The sequence below is a fragment of the Schistocerca serialis genome, chromosome 6 (assembly GCF_023864345.2).
Source record: "Schistocerca serialis cubense isolate TAMUIC-IGC-003099 chromosome 6, iqSchSeri2.2, whole genome shotgun sequence".
Classification (NCBI taxonomy): Eukaryota; Metazoa; Arthropoda; class Insecta; order Orthoptera; family Acrididae; genus Schistocerca; species Schistocerca serialis.
This window is the reverse complement of record NC_064643.1, coordinates 628657966-628679267: the sequence shown is the minus strand read 5'-3', so window position 1 is coordinate 628679267 and position 21302 is coordinate 628657966.

The following is a 21302-nucleotide window of genomic DNA, read 5'->3' as shown; positions in this document are numbered from 1 at the left end:
AGTTAAGTGACCACCTGCACGTAATGCGTCGCGGGCACCCACCTGGGCGACAGCCGCCCGAAAAAAAAAAAAAAAAAAAAAAAAAAAAAAAAAAAAAAAAAAAAAAAAAAAAAAAAAGCCATTAACCTTTCAGCGGCACAGGTAGAAAAAAAAAGGGGGGCCATTATACTCGCTATTGACATTTCCTTGTTGAAAGCATACTGTGGAGCTCGTAATTTATGATATTTACTGAAATGAAATGATGAGAAACATTTTATGTCTATTGTCTTGTTAGTTGAAAGATTGTTTACTGCATTATGAAATGCCATATGGCTAGTGAATGACGTTTGACGCCTTGGTTTGCCTATTTTTTTTAATATCTAGTTTCTAGCTGAACTGCAACATTGGTTAAAATAGAATTTTATAGATGCACTAATATAAATGTTTTCTGTCTACAGATCAAGTAAATAATAATTTTTTTTCAAAAAAAATGAGGGAGCACAAAACGACATTTACCTTCACAGTAACTGCATACATAATTTTCTTTTCAACTACTTGGTAATATTTTTGGTAGAATAACTTCTTGTGGTGCACCACTTTAATTACTTAGACATTAAGATGTGATTATACATTTCCCTTATCTGCATTGTTATCTTTAGTGTACTATTTTTTCTGCTTGAGCTATGTCATGTTTCGATATAAGCTGCTGTTTGCCAGGCATAGTGCTACTGAACTTTAATTTGTGTTACTCTGCTAAGCCAGATTTATTTTTTTGTTTGCTGCACAGTGCCCTATATTAGTTGTAATATTGCAATTGCTTTGGCATTTGTATTTTTGTCATTGATGTTTGTGTTAATTGTTTTGTGCTGCTGCATTGCCTCGTCCCTTAGTTTAGCATCTGAGCTCAGTAGATTTAAGTTAGCTTAAGAGGGGGTAGACTATAGAAGAGAATGAGTTGCGATGAATTGGAAGAAATGCATTGAGAATCTATACGAAAAACGTACAGAAAGCAGGTATAGGTAGGATTTTCTTGGAAATAAATAATGAGGTAAGAAATATGTGAAATAAATACAGAAAGCATGCTTGGATAGGATTTTTTTGGTGGAAACAAAGGATGAAATAAGAGGAAAGATATATGAAATTTTGGGTTGGACTGCAGTACCAAATGTTACACTGAAAACGAACCCTATCCTTTCCTATTGGTGTTATCCCACTATGTGCTTGTGTACCCTTGTGTAGTTGTTTTCTTCCTGTCTCTGTGTAGTTTCATAGAATTTTTTCCTCTTTTAATATTAAGCTACATTCACTATGATGAGGAATACTGTTATCCTCAAATATAATTGGCATTAATAATATGTTAGCCGGCCGAAGTGGCCGTGCGGTTAAAGGCGCTGCAGTCTGGAACCGCAAGACCGCTACGGTCGCAGGTTCGAATCCTGCCTCGGGCATGGATGTTTGTGATGTCCTTAGGTTAGTTCGGTTTAACTAGTTCTAAGTTCTAGGGGACTAATGACCTCAGCAGTTGAGTCCCATAGTGCTCAGAGCCATTTGAACCATTAATAATATGTTATTTACTTTGTAAAGATATTAGACATTATTCATTCTGTTTAAATGCTCATGTGTGAAGTTGATGTTTCGCAAGTTATTCTGATCTTCTATGTATGCCTTAATGTCATAATTCCTGTAACACTGACGCATATGTCTATTTCTATTCTTTTGTAAAGCCTGTACTACAAATGTTATCTATATTGTTATGTTTTTAATGATGTATTTTGTACCTTTATTGTATTCTTATGTTATAAAATTGTAATTGTCACCAGTTCATGATATTATTAACTTGTTAGTTACATTTCACTGCACACGTTTCTGTTGGTCATAGTATATGGACAATATGTGAGAAGTTGGGACTGTTAGTGTTTGCACGTGTGTTAATAACTCAGCAAGGGACTGGATAACAGCATTACTGGTTCTAAGGACAATTCCAAAAACTTTGTGAGTGCACAAGTGGTGGTTATGGACTTGCTATATTATCCGCAAGACTCTTCAATGGTGATTGTGCACCTGCACAGTCACAACAGATGGCTGCTGGCTATCTCTACAAGGACTACAGTGGGTCTGCATCTTTGATGACTTACCAGTACCATTATCTCTACAAGGACTACAGTGGGTCTACATCTTTGATGATCCATCAATACCATTATTTCTACAAGGACTACAGTGGGTCTGCACCTCTGGTGGCCCACCAATACCACAATCTCTACCAGGACTCCAGTGGGTCTGCTCTGTGATGACCTACCTACCAATATTCTTCAAAACTTCGAATGACTCTGCTGTGGGTTTGCTCCATTGTGGCCCATTACCTGTCAGCATGTCAAGAGTCAGCACTGTCTTTCCGTTGGAAGGACAACGCTACTTCTTCAAGACTGCATGGAAATCCACTACTTCCGTGTGCATTGTCTTTTACTGCTCAGACTTTGAGAAAAGAAACGGCAGTTTCACTGTGATGAATGATCAGGACTGTCTTTATAGACTGTGAGAAAATTTGAGCTTTTGACCAACATAATATCAATAAGTGTGTGCATTTGATTTCTTTGTTATTGTAATTATGAAAAATTTTATCAAATCATTATTGGCCACTGCCCAAAAAAAAAAATTGTAAAATTTTTTGTGGGGAGCATGGGGGCTATGTAAGTAGGCTGTTTATGTTTTCTCTATGTAAGTAGGCTGTTTATGATTTCTTATTGGCAACGTTACGTAGCGCTCAATATGAAAATCACTGGCTGTGCTGTGTGCAGTCTGTGGCTAGTTTACATTGTTGTCTGCCATTGTAGTGTTGGGCAGCGGCAGCTGGATGTGAACAGCGCGTAGCGTTGCGCAGTTGGAGGTGAGCCGCCAGCCGTGGTGGATGTGGGGAGAGAGATGGCGGAGTTTTGAAATTTGTCATGAACCGCTATATTTATATATGATGATATCAAGGTAAATACATTGTTTGTTCTCTATTAATATCTTTCATTTGCTAACTATCCCTATCAGTAGTTAGTGCCTTCCATAGTTTGAATCTTTTATTTAGCTGGCAGTAGTGGCGCTCGCTGTATTGCAGTAGCTTGAGCAGCGAAGATTTTTGTGAGGTAAGTGATTTGTGAAAGGTATAGTTTAATGTTAGTCAGGGCCATTCCTTTGTAGGGAATTTTGAAAGTCAGATTGCGTTGCGCTAACAAAATATTGTGTGTCAGTTTAAGCACAGTCATGTATAATTGTTCAAAGGGGACGTTTCACTGTCGTAGTTCTTACAGTGGATCCTGATGCAGTTTGGAATTCCTGTGTGATGGTCTGGATAGAAGCCTGCCTATTACACATTACGAAACTGTCCAACTGTCAGCGGTCTGTGTCAGTCAACAGACGAGGTCGGCCTGTACACTTTTGTGCTGTACGTGTCCCTTCACGTTTCCACTTCATTATCACATCGGAAACTATGAACCTAGGGATGTTTAGGTGTGTGACAATCTCGCGTACAGACGAATGACACAAATGACACCCAATCACATGACCACGTTCGAAGTCCGTGAGTTCCGCGGAGCGCCCCACTCTGCTCTCTCACGATGTCTAATGATTACTGAGGCTGCTGACATGGACTACCTGGCCGTATGTGGCAGCACAATGCAGCTAATATGAAAACGTATGTTTCTGTGTGTGCCCAGGTACTTTTGATCACATAGTGTAACCCGATCGTCAGTGTCAACATATGGTGACTGAACATGGAATTTTCAGTGGGACCTCAATCTGAAGCAACGGTGGACAGGAAAACAGGAAAATAACAATAGAAAAGTGGTTCTGAGCACTATGGGGCTTAACTTCTGAGATCATAAGTCCCCTAGAACTTAGAACTACTTAAACCTAACTAACCTATGGACATCACACACATCCATGCCCGAGGCAGGATTCGAACCTGCAACCGTAGCGGTCGCGCAGTTCCAGACCGAAGAGCCTAGAACCGCTCGTCCACAGCGGCCGGCCAATAACAATAGGTAGCGAACTACTATCACCACCTCATGTGCAGTGAGTATGTTTAATTACAAACAGGTAGCCAAATTAGCTATTGGGACGTAATTTAGGGTTGCCGGCAGCTGTGGCGTAGCGATTCTAGGAACTTCAGTCCGGAACCGCGTGACTGCTACGGTCGCAGGTTCGAATCCTGCCTTGGGCAAGGATGTGTGTGATGTCCTTAGATTACTTAGGTTTAAGTAGTTCTAAGTTCTAGAGGACTGATGACCTCCGATGTTTTGTCCCATAGTGCTCACAGCCATTTGAACCGTTTGACGTCATTTATGAAGGGAACAGGTTGTCGGCTAGGATAGAATTAACATGAGTATTATTAATAAATAAAAGCTAGTTAGCAGAAATCATATTTCTGAGGCAACAGAAAATGAAAGGTAACATTTGAACACTGCCACTGAATCGCTAGATGCAGAAACAGATAACGATCGTGTTGACGATGCTGCAAAGGGGAGTGTGATAACAAAACTTTTAGATTAAATTGAGACCAGACAATCAAAATGTGAACAAAATGGTTCAAATGGCTCTGAGCACTATGCGACTTAACTTCTGAGGTCATCAGTGGCCTAGAACTTAGAACTAATTAAACCTAACTAACCTAAGGACATCACACACATCCATGCCCGAGGCAGGATTCGAACCTGCAACCGTAGCGGTCGCTCGGCTCCAGACTGAAGCGCCCAGAACCGCACGGCCACTCCGGCCGGCTAAAATGTGAACAAAAAGAAAGCAAGATAATAATAACAAAAAGCTACATGAGAAGAATCAAAAGGTGAACAAAAGTCCAGATGATGGTGATAAGAAAACTGAGAGCAGTTTCGAAAGGAGACAGTCAAAAATCGAGAAAATATTTGAATAAAATGTTGGAACAAAAGGTAATAGTTATTGGTAGTGAGATGCAGGTTCAGTTCAGCGAGTCAAAGGAGGAAAGTAGCGAATCACTAGGTGTGCAACAATCTGAAGCCAAGGGTGAGGTTAACGCAAATTGTCAATAGACGGAAGCAGATGTAACTAAAATGCAAGTCCAAGTAAATTCGGAAAAGGACATTGTGGGAGAAGCCCTAAGGGAAAGTACAGCAGCAAATTAAAAGATAGTTCACGCAGAAAATTACATGATTAAAATAGTTTCCGTGTGTAAAAACAATACTCCAGTTTGGAAACTACAGGATTTGGAAGAAACAATGAAATATGTAAAAATTTACCACATTCCATTTCATACAAACTTAACCCAACAAGGAGTAGAAACGATAATGCAAGATGCTGTGGGGTGTTATACAAACATTATCACTGATAACATACTCAGCCAAATACAGTTTAATGAATTTGACCTGAACAAAGACTTGCATCCATTTCATTTCAGGCGTTTGCATGAATTTAGCCTGCTACCAGCAATGGACGGTGAAGTTTTGACATGACAGTCAATCTTGCTGGCGAAACCAACGTCGGCTGAAGAACCCGAGACAGGAGCTAACAGGCAGTTTGTAAGTTTAGAATGAGTCAGAAAATTTCGATATTTGTGTGTGACATGAGTGCAGGTGCTAGGACCTGAGTAGGGAAACCACGTGACTGATCTATTCAATTCAATCGTATGTGTATGGTAGTGAAACACTTACTGTGGGAAAACCGGAACGGAAGAGAATCAAATCGTTTGAGATGTGATGCTACAGACGAATGTTGCAAATTAAGTGGACTGATAAGGTAAGGAATGAGGAGGTTCTGCGCAGAATTGGAGAGGAAAGGAATACGTCAAAAACACTGAAAAGGAGAAGGGAATGACTTCCATGGAACTAGAGAGAGCTGTAGAAGACAAAAACTGTAGAGCAAGACAGATATCGGAAAACTCCCAGCAAATAACTGAGGACGTAGGTTGCAAGTGCTACTCTGAGATGAAGAGGTTGGCACAGGAGAGGAACTCGTGGCGGGTCGCATCAAACAAGTCAGAAGACTGACGACAAAAAACAAAAAAAAAAAAAAAGTTGTGAACTTCGAAAGTGTGTTCTTCTACAAGTATTCATCCCGACAGAAACAGCGAAGTATCTAAGAGAAGTTTCTACGACGCACAGCTATAATAATAGGGAAGGGTCAATGCGTAACTGTCCTCAGATACAACCAGGTTCAAAATACTTATTTGGGCAATCCCATCAGCGAAGATGGTGTGATTATCATTATCATCAGCATTTGCCATACAAATTATGAGGACAGTTGGCGTCGCGAACATTTGCTAACTTTGGCAAGCTATTACTGATTCAAATCCATCATGATTGACATAGCGAAGGAACACCTAAAGAAGGAAGAAAGCGAAAGGAGAAACATAATATGGTTCAATGAGGAATGCAAAGAGGTGATAAAAAAGAGGAGTACAAACAGAGGAAGCATCCTCTGTTTGTACTCCTCTTTTTTATCACCTCGAGACCCTACCGTCAAGAGAACATTACGCAGTTGTAGTTTGAGAAACAAGACAACTAATAGCAGGAGAAAAGTCAATTTAATTCATTAACAGGTAATTAGTGAAGGCTGAAGAAGACAGAAACAAGCGCATTGGAAGAGAACTCCAAAAACGTACATTTCAACAAGGGATACAAACCATAAACTGCAGTGATGGGAAACAATTGAGGTGAATTGATGGCTGGCGAAGAATAAGGCATGAAATTATGGATGAACTGTTTCGAAGAACAGTTGACGATCCCTGTAGGAGAAGAGGTCTACGAGAAAACTAATACGTTTGAAAGACCCTAACCAAAAGTGGAGGAGCTTACAACGAGGGAAACGGGTGAAATTCTAAGAAAAATGGAGAACTACAAGGCCAATCAAACCTTTGGCATGGTTACAGAAATACTACAACAAGGCACAGAAAGATGCAGAGAAGGACTGTATAGGAATTCCGCACTTCTGGAGGAATGGAAAGATGCCCAGGGAGTTACAACAAGTTGTAATATAATCAATATACAAGAAAGGAAAGAAAACCAAGTGTGAGAATTACAGTGGTATATCATTACTATGTAGTGCATATAAGATCTTCGCACTCAGAAGTAAGATTGTTACTGCATGTAAAGGAAAACCTTGAACAGCACCAGTCCAGCCCAAATGTTCGTTTTCGGACAAGTAACTGAAAACACGTGAGAACCTGATAAGAAGGTATACTGGCTATTTATAGATTTCAAGAAAGCCATGGTAGTATTAACAGAGAAAGCGAATGGAGAATAATGGAAGAATCGGGGATACCTTCGAAAGCGATCAGGGTAACCAGAATGTGTACTGAAAAAACTAAAGGTAAAGTGAGGGTTAAAGGAAGAAGTGTGAATGTTTTGCACTGGGGACAGGTGTCAAACACGGAGACTGAATAGCCACAGCATATTTAACTCCATACTTCAAAAGGCCCTAAAACGAGTGTCATTGATTAGAATAGGCGTCAGCGTAGTGGCCAAGCGAACTGTTTGCGTTTGCCGCTGATATTCTCATTATAACGGAGGAGAACAACGAACTGATAAGAATAGCTGAAGCGCTAATGGAAAATGCAAAAAAATGGGTTTGATAATCAAGGTAAAGTAGAGTGTATAACTGTCACAAGAAAAAGTGAAGGTGAAAGGGTGGGATCGCTGACAATAGATGATTTTGATTTAACAAGACTACACGTAGGACCTTCAGGTATCTACGAAGTACTATGAAAGCGAACAACAACTTGGAGGAAGAGATAATGAACCGGATAAATTCCGCAGACAGATCTATTCTCAATTGACAAACTATTCACTAGCAAAGTACTGACAAGAACAACAAATGTCCACATGTACAGGACAACCATGCGACAAGTGTTAATGTATTCAGCTGAAATACTGACACTGAGCAAGGAAATGGAGAGAAAAATATGACCTACGAAAATAAGATGTTAAGAAAAATCCTTGGAACTGTGTCAGAAAACGGAATTTTTAAAAGAAGGGAACACACAGAAACACATATGTTACGTAATGAACCACGTGTGAGGGCTGTAATAAAGAGTGGAAGAACTGAATGGCTGCAATGTGTACTGGAAAGTGACCAAAGATGGGACGGTAGTTTTACAAAGGAAACCGCAGGATTAGAGACCCCTTGGTAGACCAAAACTTAGATAGATCGACGAAGTCAAGAAAGATCTGGAGACCCTGGTAGGCCACGAGAATATGGCCAGCGGCAGAGTCCAGTGTAAATAGCTGAAACGTTAGGAAATGAATCTACTTGGGTTCGTGTGCCCAGTTTCGTAGGTATTACAAATTGTGATAACCAAACATTCTACGAATCTTAGTGTGAATATCACAAATTTGAACGTGGTAGGGAAGCTAGAAAATGTGAAAGGAGAAACGCAAGGACTCAGTTTAGGTATAGTGGGGGATCAGTGAAGTGAAATGGAAGGAGGAGAAAGACTTTTGATCATACGAATATCCACCACAAAAGTGTTTTAATTGGAATACAGGGGATCTTACTGTCACAGTAATGTTTTTTCCAGGTGGAAAGTGATATATGTGCCCAGTCTGGAAGATATTACTTAATGGATTACAGAGGTGTATCCATAAATCGAATGGGTTGTCGCAGACTCTTTGTGGAGCGGGTAATATATGTCCTTTGGGCCTGTAGAGGCTGTGACGCCATCTACTAAGCACAGCCATCGTGCAGAAACTCCAATTGGACATGCAATACTCTGTATTATTCTTCATTGTCACCCTGTCTATACTTCCATTCCTTCTGCTACTGCAGATAGGTGGTTCTCACCCCAACGCTACTGCATTGTCATCCATTTCTGAGTCTCTAGCTCATCAGGAAATTTGTTTAAAAGCAATTGAAAAATTTGTGCTCGACAGACAAACAGAGAAGAAAGCGACTTAATAATAACATTTAAAAGTTGGAAATCACGAGGAAGAAGATGCAATTCTTAGGACCTGTCATCTCGTCAGCAGGAACTGAGTCAGACCCTAAGAAGTTAGAAGCAATTCGAAGTTTTCCAGTACCATCCTGCAAAAATTGGCTTCAAATATGTCCATGCTTCTGTGGATACTACTGTCACTTTATTAATAGTCGTTGCTTGTCATCACCTGCTTTGTTGAAATTAATTAAACAGAACTTCATCTCTAGATTGGTTATCTGTCAGTAGGTTGCATTTGCATAGGTCATGAAACATCTCTTTGAAGCTCCACTATCTATAACGCCAGATGTACATAAATCATTTTATTTTGGGATTCATGTGAGCGAATTTGGCGTTGAAGCATATTTATATCAAATATAGATTGAAACTGATCAGCAGCAATGTTGTGTGATAGTGTTTAGAAGTCCAGTGTTGTCAGTACGGGAAAGAGATCAGAACAGGACACAGCAAGAAGCACTCGCGATTGTTGGAGGCTAAATACCACTATTTTCTGCTCAGACAGAACACCGGTGTAAGAACAGGTCGTCGAGCATTATATCCTTCAGTGCACTTTGAGGTATAATCAGCTTCCTAGGTGGGACATCGCTGTACAAGAATTTGTCTTTTAAATTCGGTACAGACCTGGTGAAACAAATGTGGTACTTGACGCTTTATTACAACTTCTATATAATTTTAAATGTGTTTGCACTGAGACTCTGGGTGTCATGTAATCATGATTAATTCTGCAAGAAGAGTAGAAGGCGAAATGCAGATTAGAAGATTTCTATAGACTATTAACATGGAACACGAAGCTGGTGAGGTACTTCTCATGATAAACTCAAAATAGCAGGATGAAAATGAGAAAAAGATCGTAAGTTATTACCTTGTTTTTAACGATGTTTTGCTGCAAAGCTCTAACCTAAATGCAGAATACTAGAAACTATCTATCCCTAAGGTCTACAATTTAATCAAGTACATCCAACCAGTCATGCACATTTTGGACCTAAGAAGTGCATACAGAAATCACAAAAATAAATGATTTTTGACAACATATTGTGATGAGTAAGATAAGTTCTGAAACGTTGTGATTTCTGGCAGCACATGGAAATACCCACATATGGTGGTTCGTTTATGTATAGGTATTTATATGTTACGAAAAGTTGGAGTTAATGTAATTCTGCCTGCTTCACAATTACGTCAGTGACTCAGTTGTGGTACTTCTCGCAGCTAGTTTAGCCGACACGATGTTTTTATATGAAAAGACGTCATTAACACCAGAGATTCTAGATATGTTGCGGCAATGCGTTTTCGAAATATAGCCTTGTGTTAAGTAATGTAACTTTTATGGTGACGCAACGCTATGGAAATTCTCACAATTCCCGTTAAGGGGGATCTAAGAATTTAGTGCAGTTCTTTTACTCAAATATGTTAATGCAACGCTAAGGAAATTCTCACAATTCCCGTTAACGGGGATCTAAAAAATTTAGTGCAGTTCTTTTACTCAAATATGATTCAATATTGGAAAACTGGTTTCTTTTACAGGTTCTTCATTCGGGAAGACCAAGTTCATTTGTATTAAATTCGACAGCCAGGAACTGAACACAAAATACGGACAAATCAAACGAGTTCCACACTTCAAATATCTCGGTGAGACCATAGAACCTACGGGGTTGGAAAAGGAAACACAGAAAGTTCGGTTACAAAAGCTCAAACGAGCATATGGGACAACGCGTGAAATCTACATCAAGAAATGTATATCTATTCATACAAAAATCAAACATTATAACAGTGATTAAACCTGAAGAGCTGTACGCGAGCGAAACCTTGGTAGAAAAGGCGATCTGGAGAACATCTTGAAGGATCATAAGGAAAATGCTGGTACCGGAATAGGGGTATACACTCAAATCGCGCAAAGCAACAGAAGAACTGTCCAACCTTGCCGTAGATATCAAGAAACGAAGGCTGAAATTCTATTGACACATTCATAGACTCCCATCTTCAAGGCTAACTCACAAGATTTTGACATACACTGCAAAACTGAAGAGCATTTCAAGGAGAGAAAATGGTTCAAATGGCTCTGAGTACTATGGGACTTAACATCTGTGGTCATCAGTCCCCTAGAACTTAGAACTACTTGAACCTAACTAACCTAAGGACATCACACACATCCATGTCCGAGGCAGGATTCGAACCTGCGACCGTAGCAGTCCCGGGGCTCCGGACTGAGCGCCTAGAACCGCGAGACCACCGCGGCCGGCAAGGAGAGAAGAAGTCAAATATGACTTGGAAAAGTCACAGATAGGAACATCGGACATACTAGACAGGAAACTTTACCGTCGGAAGATAAATAGATGGGTAGTAAAGCCAGAGAATGAAGTCCATAAAAGATCATGGACCAAGTGGTCAGAAGAAAGCACGTAGCGAAAGAATGAAAGTTATGTGGCCTATTAGAAAGGCGAATCATAAATGTAATGCGTGATCCGACAGGGTCCATACGCACGTAATAATAATAATTTACTGTTTCAAAGGAAGAACCGCTAATCAAGAGAATTCTCCTGCATTTACATTTATTTTTATTTGTCAAAATTAGCAGATATTAAGACATTCGCAGATCATATTAACTGATTACAGAGTTTTTTCCTTGCGATAATATTTATTTCGTTACGACGTCAGTTTTGTTATATTTGCGAAGTTATTCAATATCATTTTTATCACGTTAAGTGGCGTACCGCTAAATACAGTTCAACACAAAGGATTCATGCACAACACTTTTCTTCAGTCATTAGGTAAAGCTGTCACATTGGATTTGTTTGGCGCATTCCCAAAATCTAAAGGGAACTATTCACAGATTCTAGTGGTTATATAGCAGTTCTCCAAATCAGTTCGATTCTTTGCACTACATAAAGCAAAAAGCAAAATTATCATTAAGAAATGAAATGAAGGATATATTGTGAACACCGTTCATCTTAAATGCTTCTCACTGACAGTGCACCACAATTTCCACAGTTGTAAACGAATAACTGGAATGAGTTTACCCAGGAACAGCAAGTTCACACAACTTAAATTCAATCTATTGGCTGCCATCAAACCCAGATGAACGTAGTATCAGAGAATTAGAAAGACTGTTTGGAGCATGGTATGATAAAAACCATCACAACTAGGTACAAAAAGTAGCAAGCTTTGAAGATAGTAGTAATATATTGGCTCAAGAAAGCACATTTTTGAGCAAATTATTAATTTACCTTGTAGTGGCGTGGCAAGACAGCCAAGCCACTCGGAGGTAGCCGAAAGGCACGCGTTAAGCTCACGCAGATTGGCGTGAGGTCTCGAACAAGGTAAAGTAATTATCCTATAAAGAAAAGAACGTAGTTCTTGGAATACTTAACTTCAATCCACAATTCTAGAACATCGCTCTTGTTTAGACATTATTACACTGGTAATGCCGCCTTGCTAGGTCGTAGCAAATGACGTAGCTGAAGGCTAAGCTAACTATCGTCTCAGCAAATGAGAGCGTATTTGTCAGTGTAGCTTCGCTAGCAAAGTCGGCTGTACTACTGGGGCGAGTGCTAATAAGTCTCTCTAGACCTGATGTGTAGTGGCGCTCGGTCTGCAATCACTGACAGTGGCGACACGCGGGTCCGGCATATACTAATGGACCGCGGCCGATTTAAAGGCTACCACCTAGCAAGTGTGGTGTCTAGCGGTGACACCACATTCCTCCCCCGCAAATCGGCGAACAGTTGTGTTAGAAGGCTTCCGCCCGCCGTGGGGAGGACCCCATGTTAACGTATGCGACGAGGTGGGGAGCCTAACAACAGGCGAGGCTGTGCCACCCGCACCTGCCCATTCGGTCCGAGGGGAGCTAGGAATCGCCTGAAAACCAAGTCCAGGGTGCACGCCAACATGCGGTGTATGCGCCCGTAGAGAGACAGGAGGGGCCGAAGGGTCGACCTCCGTCGCGTCGGGGTACCCGACGGGCGAAGACGACATCTGGTCCGGAGCGGGCAAGAGTTCCATGTCGGAGGACAGCTGGTCACGGGAAGCGATCGGCGGCGCGGGACCCAGGGAGGCGCTGGGCGGCTGCAGCGAAGCGTCCACTGCGGGCGTCGCCGGCGGGAGAACAGGCGGCGGCGGCGGCGGCGGCGGCGGCGGCGGCGGCGGCGGCGGCGCGTCGCCATGGAGCAAAATGGAAGGCAGCGTCGGTAACACCTGGGTATGAGGCGAGCCAGTAGATGGGTCCCCAGGGCGCTGACTGGACGGCACCGTCGCTGAAAGCAGACGGGCAGCGGCAGAACCCGTGCGGCGACAGAGGCGCAGCTGATTGAGATGCCGACGCACCTCACCAGAGGCCCCCAAAACCAGATACATAGCGCAGCCGAGGCAGCGAAGAATGCGCCCTGCGAGCCAACGCCGTGAACCGCGATAGTTGCGATAGTATACAACGTCGCCTGGAGCAAAAGCAGGTGGCTGCCGCTGCACAGGAACCTGATGCGGCGGATGTAGCAAAGACATCAAGGTTCGATGAGGACGACCGTGGAGCAACTCAGCCGGCGAGCGACCATCTCGGGGCTGAGAGCGATACGAAGACAAAAAGAGCAACAACGCGTCCTCCCGAGAATGCGACTCTTTCAACTTCAACATCTGGGACTTGAAAGTCCGGACCAATCGTTCAGCGGCACCGTTTGACTGAGGCGAAAACGGCGCGGATGTCAGATGTTGAATACCATTGGCCTTGCAGAGTGACTGAAATTCTGCGGACATGAATTGTGGGCCATTGTCGGAAACAATAGTCTGTGGAAGACCTTCTATGCAAAAGATAGCGGATAACGCTTGGATGGTGGCAGATGACGTCGTGGAAGACATCCTGACAAGAAAAGGAAAATTACTGAATGAATCTACCACAACCAACCATCGAGCATTCCAGAATGGTCCAGCAAAATCGATGTGTACGCGTTGCCAAGGGGAAGTGGCTTTCGGCCATGCAAAGAATTTCCGCGGTGGGGCGGATTGTTGTTCGGCACACGCCATGGAAGAAGAGCACATATTCGTAGTCGCAGCATCGATTCCGAACCAAGTACAGTGCTGACGAGCAAGTTGTTTCGTTCGCACTATACCTCAATGTCCGTGGTGGAGAAGCCGTAAGACAGAGGACTGTAACGAACGTGGGACCACGATCCTGGACTGATCATTATCAGAACGCAACAGCAAAACACCACGTCGAACGAAAAGTCTCTCCTTGTGAGCAAAAAATCGGCGAACCAACGGATCCTCGATCCGCGACTTTGACAAGGGCCATTGAATAGCAACAAAACGCAAAACTGTAGCAAGGACAGGGTCAGCAGCTGTGGCTGTAGCTACACGACGAAAATCAATCGGAAACGATTCGACCACGTCATCGGTTTCCGAACCAATGAACATGCAAGCCAAGTTCGGAAGAATCGAATGCTCTATCCTCAGCAACAGGCAAACGGGACAACGCATCAGCGTTTCCGTGCTTAGCAGTGGACCGATACAAGATATCGTAGCGGTACTGCGAGAGGAAAATAGACCAGCGAATAAATTTCTGCGCTGTACGTGGAGGTACAGGCTTGTTCGGATGAAAAAGCGATGTCAAAGGTTTGTGGTCTGTGATGATGATAAAGTGACGACCATACAAGAAATCATGAAACTTAGTAACACCAAATACGAGAGCTAAAGCTTCTTTCTCTATCTGTGAATAATTTCTTTGCGCAGACGAGAGCAATTTGGACGCAAAGGCAATAGGGCGATCATGCGATCCATCTTTGTGCGCAAGCACAGCACCGATCCCGAAATCCGATGCATCGACCATCAACAAAAGGGGTTTCTGGGGCTCGAATGGCGTAAAGCAAGTATTTGAAAGCAACGCCGATTTCAACTAGCGAAAGGCGCGTTCGCATTCCGTCGTCCGGACAAACGGAACACCTTTACGGCGTAAGCGATGAAGCGGAGCTGAAATGCAAGAGGCGTGTGGGATGTATTTATGATAATAGTTGATTTTTCCCAGCACACTCTGAATCTGCTTCAAATTCTGCGGCGAAGGCAAGTCTTGTATGGCACGGAGGTGCTCGGGACTGGGATGTATGCCTTGGGCATTAATTACATGTCCCAGATAGGGTAAGTCACGAGCAAAAAACACACATTTCTCCTTCCGCAAGCGAAGACCATTTTGTCGCAAGACCGGAAATAATGTTCTGAGATTGGCTAAATGTTCTTCTGCTGTCTTTCCGGAGATCACAATATCGTCCAGATAGTTTGCTGCAGTAGGGACCGACGCACAAACAGTTTGCAGATATTGCTGAAACAAGGCAGGGGCGGATGCACACCCAAATGACAGTCTTTTGAATCTATACAAACCAAGATGCGTGTTAACCACCAAGACGCGCTGGGATTCGTCGTCCACTGGTATTTGCAAGTACGCATCTGCTAGGTCCAACTTCGAAAAATATTTACCTGGGCACAGTTTGTCAAAAAGATCTTCCAGGCGGGCTAAAGGATAAGTTGCAATCACTATTTGTGGATTCACTGTTGCCTTGAAGTCCACACAAAGTCTCAATGTTCCGGAAGGTTTTGGCAAAATGACTAAGGGTGAGGCCCAGAGAGAAGACTGCACACGGTCGATTACACCTTCCGATTCCAAATCGTGTAATGTTCTTGCGACCTCATCACGCAATGCGTGGGGAACATTGGCGCCCTGAAAAATTTCGGTTGCGCGTTTACTTTCAGTCCCAAATGCGCTTTATACACTCCTGGAAATTGAAATAAGAACACCGTGAATTCATTGTCCCAGGAAGGGGAAACTTTATTGACACATTCCTGGGGTCAGATACATCACATGATCACACTGACAGAACCACAGGCACATAGACACAGGCAACAGAGCATGCACAATGTCGGCACTAGTACAGTGTATATCCACCTTTCGCAGCAATGCAGGCTGCTATTCTCCCATGGAGACGATCGTAGAGATGCTGGATGTAGTCCTGTGGAACGGCTTGCCATGCCATTTCCACCTGGCGCCTCAGTTGGACCAGCGTTCGTGCTGGACGTGCAGACCGCGTGATACGACGCTTCATCCAGTCCCAAACATGCTCAATGGGGGACAGATCCGGAGATCTTGCTGGCCAGGGATACATGCGGACGTGCATTGTCCTGTTGGAACAGCAAGTTCCCTTGCCGGTCTAGGAATGGTAGAACAATGGGTTCGATGACGGTTTGGATGTACCGTGCACTATTCAGTGTCCCCTCGACGATCACCAGTGGTGTACGACCAGTGTAGGAGATCGCTCCCCACACCATGATGCCGGGTGTTGGCCCTGTGTGCCTCGGTCGTATGCAGTCCTGATTGTGGCGCTCACCTGCACGGCGCCAAACACGCATACGACCATCATTGGCACCAAGGCAGAAGCGACTCTCATCGCTGAAGACGACACGTCTGCATTCGTCCCTCCATTCACGCCTGTCGCGACACCACTGGAGGCGGGCTGCACGATGTTGGGGCGTGAGCGGAAGACGGCCTAACGGTGTGCGGGACCGTATCCCAGCTTCATGGAGACGGTTGCGAATGGTCCTCGCCGATACCCCAGGAGCAACAGTGTCCCTAATTTGCTGGGAAGTGGCGGTGCGGTCCCCTACGGCACTGCGTAGGATCCTACGGTCTTGGCGTGCATCCGTGCGTCGCTGCGGTCCAGTCCCAGGTCGACGGGCACGTGCACCTTCCTCCGACCACTGGCGACAACATCGATGTACTGTGGAGACCTCACGCCCCACGTGTTGAGCAATTCGGCGGTACGTCCACCCGGCCTCCCGCATGCCCACTATACACCCTCGCTCAAAGTCCGTCAACTGCACATACGGTTCACGTCCACGCTGTCGCGGCATGCTATCAGTGTTAAAGACTGCGATGGAGCTCCGTATGCCACGGCAAACTGGCTGACACTGACGTCGACGGTGCACAAATGCTGCGCAGCTAGCGCCATTCGACGGCCAACACCGCGGTTCCTGGTGTGTCCGCTGTGCCGTGCGTGTGATCATTGCTTGTACAGCCCTCTCGCAGTGTCCGGAGCAAGTATGGTGGGTCTGACACACCGGTGTCAATGTGTTCTTTTTTCCATTTCCAGGAGTGTAGTTCTTAGCGCAACCAAGGCCCGGTGCAAAAATGTCTGCAAATTCTTCACATAGACGAGAAACACAGGCTGAAGGCACAGTCTGGTTCACTGATAGGACCTGATTGACTATAGACAAGTGAAACAACTGAAATAAATCTCACCAAACAAGTTCACTGCAGAAGAAGAATGAAGTACGTAATATGACGCAAGTTTTGTTTGTCCCTTGTATGTTGCAAGAAGGCTGCACTGTCCTAACACAGGGATCTTGTGACCTGAATACGTAGTTAGCTTAACATTTGCGGCACGCAACGGAGGTTTGCCCAGCTGGTGGTACGTGTCGTGATTGATTAGTGAAACTGCAGCTCCGGTATCGAGCTGGAATGGGATCACGTTGCCATGAATGTCCAAATCTACAAAAAGTTTATTGTCCTGCTGACGACTAGAGCGACTGTCTCGTGCAACGTGAACAGACACTGGTACAGATGCACTTGCTACTTGACGTGATTTCCTGCGATGTCGACGCACACTATTTGTGGGACGAACACAGTCACTGTTAGAGAGATTGGCACTGGGCGGAGTGGAATTAACTACACAAATGTCCATGGGCGAAGGTTGACGAGCCTGAGTATTCTTGGTTCGATTCCGATTCCGGCGCGAAGCAAAGGGCCTGGAATGGTTGTGAGTGTCCGATCTGAGCTTTTTCTGGCAAACGCTCTGAACATAATCAAAATATCCACGGGTATGCTCCCGGTCTATAGTGTCCAACGGGCACAATATTTCGGCGATCAAACATGTCGCCATCATCAGGTGAACTGACGGACTGAGCTCCTGTGAACGTGCCGGCACGGAGATCCGTACGCTATTGCTGCTCAGAGGGAACTGGGTTCGGTCGCGGCGGCGGCCGATTTAAATACCCTCCGCCCGCGGCGCGCTCCCTCCGCCGTCCGCGCCCAGCGCCACGGTCGCGCGGTGGAACAGATTGCGACGGCGTCTGAGATGACGTCGGTGTGATGGCTCTGTCCGCCGTGGTCGTCACAACTATACGTCTGCTCGATTTACTCTTGATTAACCCAATCGATGGTTCCCAAGCCTTGCTAAGATTATAGCCACAGTCACGGTTTATGAGGTCGTCATTGGTGCGAATTTCGATGGCCTCTCTAACAACGCTGTCCCAGTATCTCGACGTCTGTACCAGAATCCTCGTGCGGTCATACTCCATGGCGTGATTTTCCGACAAATAATGTTCAGCGACCGCCGACTTGCTCGGATACATCAGTCGAGTGTGCCTCTGGTGTTCACGGCATCGATCCTCGACGGTACGCATCGTCTGACTGATATACAACTTGCCACATTGACATGGAATCTGGTACACGCCGGCCTTCCTCAAACCGAGGTCATCTTTGGCGCTCCCCACCAGTGTACGAGTTTTATTTGGAGGACAAACCACAGTTCCGACCCGGTGTTTCTTCAGAATGTGGGTGGGGAAAATCGCCCGTTGGACACTATAGACCGGCAGCATACCCGTGGATATTTTGATTATCAAATACGCCGGGAGAAACTCAAGAATCACACTCTGAACATTTCCATTTTTATTACAGAAAAAGCAAATAGCTTGGCGTGACGGGAAATTCTCACGCGAATGTCTAGTAGCACACCGCGGGCATGATTTTAGCACTGCATTTGCGTGCTTGCGCGGCACACGTGGCTGCACGGACAGGCGCGAGGGCTGTTTACTGTTCCGTGCAGCGCGCCCGGCGGGCCGGTTAACGTGACACACGGCTGGCGAAGTTTCAAATGATTCCTGAGCAAAGTCAAGTGTGTCTTGCCTATCCAATATGTCTATCACTTGTTGAAGGGAGGGATTGACTAGTTTCAAAATCTGTTCCCTTATACGAACATCAGCAACGTTCCGTGCAATTGCATCACGTACCATAATATCTGAATAAGGGAGTCCACATTCACACTCAAAAGCACAATCCCTACTAAGGCCTTGCAAAGTTGCAACCCACTCCCGATTAGTTTGACCAGCCGTACGTTTTGTTTGAAAGAACGTATACCTTTTGGCAACTACATTGACTGATTCTTTGAAATATGCATCTAATGCAGACAAAATTTCTTCGTAGGGCAGAGTTGCTACATCGCGTCGGGGAAACAATTTCACTATCACACAGTACGTGTGCACCCCGACGGATGCTAACAAAAAAGGCTGCCGCTCATTACCTTGAATTCTGTAGGCGGCGAGATGGAATCCAAATTGGCGTGACCACTCCGTCCAGCTTTCCAGTGCCGCATCAAAAGGACGAAAAGGTGGTGCAACTGCATGTTGTGGCTGCGGTAGCGGTGGAGCGGCGGCTGTCGCATCGTTTTGCATTGCACGTTGACCCTGGACGAGCTGTCCAAGGGCATCCAATAAGGCCTGTGTCTACTGATGCTGCAAGCGATAAAATTCGGACAGTACATCTGGAGATTGTGGCGAAGCCATGACACAAGTAATTTAGGCAAGATCAATTGGTACAAACGCGATTTAGCTCGTCGCCAACTGTAGTGGCGTGGCAAGACAGCCAAGCCACTTGGAGGTAGCCGAAAGGCACGCGTTAAGCTCACGCAGATTGGCGTGAGGTCTGGAACAAGGTAAAGTAATTATCCTATAAAGAAAAGATCGTAGTTCTTGGAATACTTAACTTTAATCCACAATTGTAGAACATCGCTCTTGTTTAGACATTATTACACTGAATATAAACTGGTAATGCCGCCTTGCTAGGTCGTAGCAAATGACGTAGCTGAAGGCTAAGCTAACTATCGTCTCGGCAAATGAGAGCGTATTTGTCAGTGTAGCTTCGCTAGAAAAGTCGGCTGTACAACTGGGGCGAGTGCTAGTAAGTCTCTCTAGACTTGCCGCGTGGTGGCGCTCGGTCTGCAATCACTGACAGTGGCGACACGCGGGTCCGGCGTGTACTAACGGACCGCGGCCGATTTAAAGGCTACCACCTAGCAAGTGTGGTGCCTAGCGGTGACACCACATACCTGATCACCAAAGAACATTGCAAGAGTAGAGACGGAACATGACATTGGAGTTAACGAATAATAAGGCACTGGAAGTGAAGTTGGCACTTGATTAAACCAGCTCAGCCTACGCAGTGGGTAACTATGTACTTACGAGGGGCGTTTGAAAAGTCCGTGCAATCCGAAAGATGGCACCACCGGCGCGTATCGGGGTCATGTTTAGTTAGTAGCATCTTTGGAAAGAGCCCACAGCAGATTTCAGCGATATTGGTCTATTTCTTTGTGTTTGGCATTCGTGTGAATCAGGGAGTCGAGTGATTGTCAAACAATGAACAAAAAAGAATTTCTTGTGGTGATTAAACATTACTTTATGAAAGGCAAAACGCCTCAGGAGACTAAAGAGAAGCGTGATAAACATTAAGGTTTATAAGTGGTTTCAAAATTTTCGGAATGGCCATATGGGCACAAGTGATGCTGAACGTTCTGGACGCCCTGTGGAGGTTACGACTCTAGAAATCATTGATAAAAGCCATGATAGAAGAGTTAAGGTGCGTGAGATTGCTAGTGCTGTGGGCATCTCGAATGAACGGGTACATAATAATGTGCATAAACATTTGGACATGAGAAAGCTATCCCCTAGATGGGTTCCGCGATTGCTCACGCTTGACCAAAAACGGATTCGTGTGAAGTGTTGCAAGGATGGTTTGCAGCTGTTCAGGAAGAATCCGCAGGACTGTAACCGTGGATTCGTCACTGTGGATGAAACATGGATACATTACTATACTCTTGAGACCAAAAAAAATCCAAACAATCGGTTACAAAGGGAGTATCTGCACCAAATCTTCCGGAAATGTTATGGCGACTGTCTTTTGGGATTAGCAAGGGATAATCCTCATCGACTACCTGGAAAAGGGTATAACTATTACAAGTGGATATTATTCATCGTTATTGGACCGTTTGAAAACCGAGCTTCAAGAAAAACACCGGCGATTGAACCGCAAAAAATCCTTTTCCACCACGACAACGCACCAGCACACACCTGAGCAGTTGTGGTCGCAAAATTAATGGGAATAGGATTCCAACTCGTTTCACATGCCCCCTATTCTCCAGACTTGGCTCCCTCGGACTACTAATTGTTCCCCAATTTGAAGAAATGGCTGGCGGGACAAAGATTTTAATCAAACGAGGAGGCGATTACAGCAACTAATAGCTATTTTGCAGACTTGGACAATTCCTATTATTCGGAAGGGATCAACAAATTAGAACAGCGT